General features: G+C 50.5%; 1 long non-coding RNA gene across 2 annotated transcripts; it reads left to right on the top strand.

Annotated features, from left to right (window-relative positions):
* Nucleotides 1-5,470: 5,470 nt before the first annotated feature.
* Nucleotides 5,471-6,764, top strand: LOC105854176. 2 transcript variants are annotated; one of them, XR_001145876.1, is made up of 3 exons: nt 5,471-5,598; nt 6,421-6,530; nt 6,642-6,764. It is a non-coding gene; the product is annotated as an uncharacterized LOC105854176 (long non-coding RNA). The 2 variants fall into 2 exon arrangements; XR_001145875.1 differs by having other exon boundaries at nt 6,393-6,530.
* Nucleotides 6,765-9,282: the final 2,518 nt, after the last annotated feature.

The raw sequence follows: 9,282 nt of genomic DNA, 5'->3' as shown, positions 1-9,282 counted from the left end.
CTCCCGCGGCCTCCTCGCCGGGAACCCAGGGCCGCGCGCGTGCCGGCGCTTAAAGGCGCAGGCTCCGCGCGCGCCCGCGTTTAAAGGTGCAGGCAGCCCCCACCCCAGAGGCGCGTCCCAGCCCCACCTCCCAGGGAGTCGTCCTGGTGTTGCTGGGGAGCAAGAATCCTTGGTGTCAGCGACGCGCAGCGATGGGGATAGATACAAAAAGAGGGGCAGACTTAGACTGAGAGACAGAATGCGAGAGGCGGACGCAGAGACAAGACACAGATGTTCAAGGGGTGATGGAAATACGGAAACAGCGAGCCCCAGAGAGAAAGAGCGAGACAAGGACAAGTCAGAGACAGGCAAAGACAGAGACACAGGGAGACTGACAGCGACAGAGACAGAAGCCCAGGGAGCAGCTAATGTGACCCCCCCCCAACTCAGCTGTGAGGGTGTGTGTGTGTGTCCAGTTCTCATTTACAGCCTTGAATGTGACCATCCGTCCCAGGGCACCCCCCTACCCCCACACCTGCCCCATTCTGCCCTTCTGTCTCAGCACCACCTGTCCTTTCTCAGTAGCTCCCCAATCGGACCCTGTCTGATCCTTCAGGTCAAAGGGGACACTTTGCTTCTTCCCAAGGCACTTGCACTGACCCCCCCCCCCGGAAACTTGGCTCCAAAACGCCAGACCCTCTGGAACTGTAGTTAGCTCCCATGACACACTGACCAGATATCCCCCGGGGGAAGGAAAAGATGGGCAAGGGGCTAATTAGGTTGATCTGGAGAAATATGTCTTCCCCTCTCCCTGCTCAACCCACAGATCCACAGAGGACCCTACTAAATTTGTAACCAACACATGACTCACCAGAAGAGGTGTCCACCTGCTCTGATGCTTGTGAGAATAGGGGAGGCCGGAAGGGGGTGTCCTACATGCCTCCTGACAGATGGTGTCCCCAAAAGAGGGATCCGGGTGATAGTCCACAAGCCTGGCTTGGGAACTTGGTTACAGCAACATAGGGGACCTGATCTTTTGGGAGTACTGGCCCAAGGGGGCACCACCTTGACCTATGGTCATGACCCTGTTCCAGGGGTACCTGAATGATCATGAACACCCCTGGAAATCCCACCTAGTGAAGGAGTAGAGCAACCTGGATGTACTCCCACTCTGGCATCCCTAGCTATGTGAAGGTTTTGGAACAGACTTTTGGCTCCCTCCTCTTGTGTGTATTGAAAAATAGCTGCTAAAATTAACTCAGCTCAGGGCCCGCCTTTCCAGATCATTGGAAAAGTTCATCAGTGCTTCTGACCCAGCAGACTGGGTAGTGGTGACACAGACATTCAGGAAAAGGATGCAGAAATTTCCAAGGTGCTACAGAAGTGATAGAGATGGAGGGGAGGGGGTATCTCGAGACTTCCTAGAGCAGCCTGGGATTAGAATTCAGTGAATCAGGCAAATGGTGGTGGGGGGGGGGACTGGTGATAGCAGGAAATAGGGAAGAGTGAACCAGAGGAGGAAGGAAGTGAGCAGAAGGCATACATGAGGAGCAGCTTACTTCTCAGGGCAATTGGGGCTCAGGTCTGCTCGGGAACATTAAGGAGCCTTGTAGAACACATCCAAATTGTTGCCCCCTCCCCTTCCCCCATCGGGTGATGACTGTGTCTTTCATGGGGGAGAACAGTCCTGGGGCAGAAGAGCAGATAAGGATCCCTGGCATGAGCTAGACCAGTAGGCCTCACACTTCAGCTGCATTGGGATCACCCCAAGCACTGACGGATTGCCATGCCCCGATCTCAGAGTTTCTGATTCACTGTGTCTGAGGAGGAACCCAAACATTTGCATTTGTGTACAGGTTCCCCAGTGCTGCTAACGCTGCTAAGGTGCCACACTTCGATAACCTCTGGGCTCACCAGGCACCTGAGCCAAAGCTGGTTGACTGAGGAGGCCTGGACCTCTGCCGTGTTGCAGACACCACCTATTTCGTGACAGGAGGGCTTCAGAAACAGAGAGGCAGAGGCAATAATAGTCTGCATTTGCTGTCGATTTCTGGGCGATGACATTGCAGCAAAAGCATCAACCTGGGTGGCTTCTGCTGCCTTCCCGGAGCTCCCACTCCAGAAGGACGACTTCTCTCGAGCAGACCAGAGCAGTGAGGGCAAGGACGGGAGAAGCTCAGTTCCCAGATCGGGACTGTCTGGGAGAAGCCCAGCCACTTCTGGGAGAAGTCAGGCTCTGTTTGGGGCACGGAGGGCGGGTGGCGTCCCAGAGGCAGAGTACAGCCCTTCCAAATCCTTGGGGAGTCCTGCTGGAAGAGGGGGGCCTTCACACTGAGACCTGAAGGATAAGTACTAACAAGGCTGATGGTCACAGGGCCCCCCCGTACTGTTTGCCGCTCATCTGTACCCTCGAACCACAGCATGTGCAGCTGGGGGGGGTCCCCTGGGGTACCCAGACAGTACTGTGCACGTGTCTGCATGTGCCGTAATCACTTACTAACTCTTGGAAGGGATCCTAGAGCATTGGTTGTTTGGGGGACTCCGCCTAATTGCTGCATTTACTTAATTGCAACATCTGGAGCAGGGGACAGAAGCAGCAGAAACAGCCACAGCAGGAAGAATGAGAAGCTGTGTGAGAGCTGAGGGCGCGCGCGGGAAGGGACTGCTCGTATCTACACACAGACTCTGCCCCAATTCACATGCATACGCAGAGGACACAGCTGTACTCACACATGCGTGTCACGGACCTGGAGGCTCACCCGAGTTTACACGGACCAACACAGCAGGCACGTGCCGCACACATCTGCCTTGACTCATATCCAAACGCAGGGGACACGCAAGGACACACAGACATCCCCCTCTGCAACACAGATTCACACTCAGACATGCGAGAAGTCACATGCAGAACCACACCATGCACATTCTGTTGCACACGTGTAAGCCACGCATGCACACACCCAAGAAACAGTCACACAAAACACAAGGGATGAGCACACACACACACACACACACACACACACACACTTACGCACACAGGCTCTCAAGTCAAGGAAATCTGTCTCTTGCCTAAAAGGGTCAACAGGGTTTATAAACTTAGGCCCCTTCAGCTCAGGAGCTCTCAGAACAAGGAGAGGTGGAGGTGAGCTTTTATCTGCAGCCTGTACCTAACAACCTAAGCTTGCCAGTGGGGTCCACTACCCTTGGCTCAGCTTTGTCATTAGCATATGAACCAGTACTGAGAATGAGAGACTCACTTTAAAGATCAGGCCTCAAGGTGTAGCCCCATATAGAAGCATCAGGAGAGCAGTAAATGTGCATAGACTCAGACAGGCACACTAACTACCCTAAATCAGACTTAGGGGTCCCAGGCAAGCACTGGCTTCCATAGGGAAGCCCCAAGACCCTGTGCGTGCAGCGATGCTTGACTGTCGTAGAGACCTAATGCACGCTTAAGGTCAAAGTGACTTCCAGCTGCCAGATGGAAGGAGATGTCCGGGAGAATATAGAGGAAGCTCTACACGTGCAGAACGTGGGGGCGTGCAGTAAATTTCAACTAGCAGAGACTTTCGGCCACTGAGTCCATCTGCTGTGTGAAGCTGACTACCCCAAGTGAGAATCAGAGACTCACTTTACAGTAGGATACTTACGCTTTATTAATATCAGGAGCCAGAGAGGAAGGGTCAGTGTGATGCCAGCTGCTATAACAAATCACCCCTGGATTTCAGAGTCTTCATTCACTAGCTTATGTCCTTCCATGGGTGTCATGCTTGGTGGCGTCTGTCCCCCTTCCAATGAGTCACTCATGACACGTTAATCATATTTATTTCCTGGGGTTCCGAATGAGCTGCTTTCACCTGGCAGATGGAATACAGCATAGATAAGTTTCACCAGCTTCTCAAAGTAAACTTGGCTTAAAGGTGACTGACAAACTTCCTTGCTGCCTGTGTTTTATTGGAAAAGTTAGTTCCATGGCCGTTGTAGATCCAAGGGGTAATTGAGGACACATTCCCAGGCCAAGCAACTCCCTCACAGCCACAGTTAATGCAGAGGGCAGGTTACAATGAACTCAACATCAGCGACATCAGTGCCCAACCTCAGCCTCAGGGGATGCAGAAAGAAGAGGCAGTGGGCTCTCTCCTACCCACTGCACCAAAGCTCCATCCAGCCCTACCCTGACCACCTACCCCACCGACTCAGGCCTCAGGGGTGAGTGAGCACAAAATTGACCCCTTTGAGGGCAAAGTGAATCTGATTCAACAAATCTTTATGTGATTTGTGATAAATGTCCAGCCCCAAGCATTTACTGAGCCCACCCAGTGCACCAGGACTGATGCTGGAAACGAGGCCACAAATTATAGTCCAGGTTTTGCATCTTCTCAGAAGGCAGAAAGAGAAGAGGTCACTCCAGAATCTGTGGTAGTTGCTGTGGTAGTCCACTGTCAACAAGATGAGGGGAAAAGGAGGGGCAAGGAAATCACCAAGTCAGCCTGTTGATGCTGGTGGGAGCTCAGTGGAGGGCGGCATTGAAGAGGCCCCCTGGGCCATTAAGGAAGAGGGCTTTCTGGCCTGAATGTCACCCCAGTGTGCAGAATCCCCTGCTCACCAGAAACCTCATGATTCCATTTCCGGCACAAACCACTACTGATTCCAGTGCTAATCAGAAATCTGACCCCTGTGAACGCAAATCCATGCTGATTCACGTGCTAATTATAAATCTATGCCAATTGTAAACTGTATTGGAGTAGACCTAAATTACAATAACGTGCCAATAGTCACCTGCTCAAAGAGCGCTCCACCTGCTAATGGCCATATTGAGTTGATTCATGTGCTAATTACAATCTTGTACAATTTAAAGAGGGATCAGAGAGTGTTTCCTAAACAGTGAAGAACAGCACAGGCTCTGAAGCCTGACAGCCTGGGTTCAAATCCCGTCTTTGTCATTGACCAGCTGAGTGACCCTGGGCCTCAGCTTCATTCCTGTAGTGGGGGTCGGGGGGAGTAGATAGTACTTCAAATGGCTGTTGGGAAAATTAAATACGATGATACACCTAAAGCCTTGGGAGCAGCGCCTTGCCTGTGTTTTACCCTCCAAGTACTAGCAATAATTATGATCATCATCAGCCAACAGCTACTGTGATGATTTCATTGAATCCCTATAACGGGTCCGACCTACAATTTCTTCACCCCTTCTTGATCCAGGTGTGGGGGCCTTTCCGGAGGTGAAAAGGCTTCCCAGACGTTCACAGGACGACCCTCTAGGTCCTCAGCCCCACACCCTGTCACCCACGCCCTGTCACCCACGCCCGGGCTAACTGCTCAGCCGCCACGCGGGGGCAGCAATATACCGCTCCTACGCCCTGCGCGGGACGCATTGTGGGGCGCGTAGTCTCGCGGGAAGCTTGGGCGTTGGCGCCAGTCCGCCAGGCGGACTACATTTCCCACAAGACCACGCGACACCCTCTGCCTCACCTTGCTCCAGTCTGGAGGCGGACGCCTCGCCCCCTCGGAGAGCGCGCCTCCTGCGCGGCGCAGGGGATTATGGGCTGTAGGAGCTGAGCTTCGCGCCCCTTAGAGGGGCTGCTGCGCAGGCGTGAGAGCGCGCCGGCCCTCTCTTAGCAGGTGGGTGGTTTCAACGTTCCGGCCCCGGGGCGGGCAGCTGCCAGAGCCGAAGCTATGGCTGAGATGGAAGCTGCACAGCTCATTACTCAAGGACGAGCGAGACTGGCTGGCCCACCGTCGTGTGTGCCTGCAGCCGGCTCGCCCCTCTTCTGCTCTCCTGCACCGGGGGGGGGGGGGGGGGGGGGGGGGGGGGGGGGGGGTTGGGGGGCCTTGTCACTTCTGGATCCTCTTTGCTCTCAGGTCTTAAGTGGAGGGAGGGGGAGAATCCCTTTTCCTTCACGGCAACCATTCCCCACCCCCATTTAAACCATATTATGGTAATGTTCAATCATGCACAAAAATAGAATAGTATAATGGTCCTCCAGGTACCCATCACCTTTCCTGACAATCATCAACATATGGCCAATCTTCTTTTTTCATCCTCCCCTTCCCGCTGAAATTAAAGTACATCCCAGACCTCATTTCATCCATAAATACTTGAACATACATCTCTAAAGCATAGGTCCTTAAGAAAACCCATGACTAGAACACCTTTATCACAGCTAAGAGAATGACTAATTCCTCAATCTTACCTAATAATCCTGTCTCCCTTATTGTCTCATAAACGTCTTAAATTTGTTTTCTTTTACTAACATTGTAACATTGCTTTACAACGTGGTATATGATTTAGGGAAATAGGGTCACCACGCCACCCTCATAATCTTGTAACTGTTGGTTTGTTCAAATCAGAATCCAAATCATAGCGGTGACATTGCATCCAGTTGGTACCTTTTTGTCTTTTGCTCTCTTAACAGTTTCTCACCCCTTTCGTTCGTCTTATAGTCTGATTTGGCTGGTTGCTCTTCTTGATGTGCGTTAATATGTTCTGCTGTACCCGTGTCCTGCAAAAGGGCAGATCCAGAGGGCGGGCCAGACTCAGGTTCAGTTTGGGGGTAAGTATTCCTTATGGGTGATGTCCAGTCCCTCCATCAGAAGAATGTCTCAGTGGGTCTGTGTGGGGGATGTTAATATCTGATGGAGACTCAGTGTTAAAAAAAAATTAGGTTAGAGGCGTCACAAAACCAGAAACTGATGGTGGGGTTAGAATGATGAACGTGGACCCTCCCTGGTGGCGCAACGGGTTAGGACACAGCACTGCAAGCTGGCTGCAGTCACTTGGATGTGAATCCCTGGCCCGGAGGTGACCCCACGTGGCACAGCAGACCTCTCCTGACCCGCCCACTGCTCCCCTCAGGAGTGGACTTCGTGGATCTGCCTATTTTGCTCCCCGCTCTGTCTCTGGTGAAGCCTCTCACCACCCCTGCACCTCTGGCTTGTACCCCCGTTGTGTATGAATAAATAAATCTTTAAACAAAAAGAAATAATGGATGTAGTTGCTAAACCAGTTATAGAAATGAAAAATCCTCAGAAGCCAACTGCGGTAACCGTTATCAGACTGCTATAGAAAGTGTGGTGGTGCAGACCAGAGGTAGAGCTACAGGGCCATTGTAGAGAATCACCTGTCCTTCCAAATCTACCTGGGCACACCACAGAAATAATTAACTTGGCAATAGGTAACAAATCCACAAAGGAATGAACTCCTCCCCCAAAGGAACACTGGAGCAGTACAGTTTCTACTCTGGCGAGAGGTAACCATGCCCGGACCCCAGGTCTATGCAGATATCTCCTTAAACCAGCCCCTCTCAGGGGAAGCACTTCCTGCCCACTTGTGTCTATGCCAATTGTCTTCTCCTTTCCATATGTATATAAATAAACAAATAATTATTTATATGCACACACATATACACACATGTGTGAACCATTTATATGTGTAGAGGTATATAATAAGACTACCCTTTGGATGTAACCAAGTCTTTGCCTGATGGGTAAACTTGCTACCTGCTGCTGAAAAGGGAATTCTGTCAGTGTTGAAACCTTCTCAGAGGTAACCCAAGGGTCCCCACTCACTGAGCCCCACATCTCCTCAAGATGCTTTCAGTACCTAATGTTGGCTATGAGTATTGTCACCCTGCACCATCCATTAGAAACCACAGACAGAGGCCCTCCCTGGTGGCACAACAGGTTAAAGTGCAGCACTATCAAGCTAGCTGCAGTGGCTTCAGCAAGAGTTCAATCCATGAGTTCGATCCCCGGCCAGGGACCTGACCCACATGGGGCAAGGCAGACCTCTCCTGACCCGCCCCCTGCTCCCCTCAACAGTGTACTTCATCAGTCTGACTGTTCTGCTCCCCACTCAGTCTCTGGTGAATCCTCTCACCTCCTGCACCTCTGGTCTGTACCCCAGTTCTGCATGCATAAATAAATAAATTTTAAAACGAAACCACAGCCAGACTTCAGGAAGGAAGTGTGCACAGGTTCTCCTCTCCATCTCGCTCCCTCTGTTTCACAATAGTGACACTTGTTATTGCTAAAGCTCTTTCTTCTTGCTAAACTCCAGGCAATTTTCCATCCTCAACTCACTGATCCTGCACTAACAGGCCTGTCCTGTGCTGTCCAGTGTGGTAGCCACTGAGCTGAGATGAGCTCTAGGGATAAAACACACATAAGGAGTTCAAAGCCTTAGGACCCAAAAAACTGAATGTAAAAAAAAAATAGCTCGGTAAGAAATATCAGTAACAGCCCGAGATGGTAGCATTTGGGATGTATTGATAATAAGATAGGTCAGTGACATGTTTGATTAAAATGGCTTTGACCTGTTTTTACAGGCCAAAAAACCTACTACTACTAGAAAATTTAAAATCACAAAAATGGCTCTCCTTTTTCGCTTAGAAAGTGTTCTTCTAGACCACAGCGTGGTCACAGCAGCAGCATCACATGACAACTTGTTAGAAATGCAAATGCTCTGTGGCCCAGCCCCACTGAACCAGAATCTCTGGGGACCTGACCCACCAACCTGCGTTTTAACAAGTCCCCCAGCCATGCAGGTCTGAAAACTCCCCTCCCGGTTTCCGACCATGGCCCACCCACATTTCACCCTTCACTGTAAGTTCTCATGCCATGCCTGTGTTCAGAAACATAAACTGGATCACGTTATTTCCCTGCTAAGAACCTTTAAACTACACCTTGTGGCGCTTCGGGTAAAATCCAGACTCCTTCCCTGTGGAAGCTTTGTCATGTGGCCACTGCAGCAACAGTGTCCCCAAATCCCCTTTCCTCATTCTTTAAATTTATTTATTCATATATTTACACCATTATTCATTGTAAAACAATGTTTACTTACCCCCTCAGGTGTAGAGCCCATAGAATTCCCTGTGCTCTTCCCTCCCTCCCTCTGACCTCTCTCCCGCCCCCCTTCCTGCAGGATGTCTCTGGTTTATATTGGCTGTTTAACAGGTTTTTGTTTTGTTATGTTATTATTTTTACCCTATGTCTTAGTTGGTTCCCCTATGTACCTCCTATAAATGAAACCATCTGATATTTTTCTTTTCCTTTTGATGCTTTTCACTGAGCGTGACCCCTTCTAGCTCCATCCATGTCGCTTCAAATGGCACGAGTTTATCTTTTTGATTGCTGAGTAATATTCCATCGCATATATGTACCACATCTTCTTGCTCCAGTTGCTATTCTAGGGCATTTGGGTTGTTTCCAGTTTTTACCTATTGTAAATAGTGCTGCCATAAACATAGGGGTCCCCTTCACTCCTTTTTTTAAAGTCATGATTTTTGTAGCTTTATAATTTTCTCT

The sequence above is a fragment of the Condylura cristata genome, unplaced genomic scaffold (genome assembly GCF_000260355.1).
Source record: "Condylura cristata isolate star-nosed mole 26May11 unplaced genomic scaffold, ConCri1.0 scaffold00028, whole genome shotgun sequence".
NCBI lineage: Eukaryota > Metazoa > Chordata > Mammalia > Eulipotyphla > Talpidae > Condylura > Condylura cristata.
This window is presented reverse-complemented; position numbering and strand designations above follow the sequence as displayed.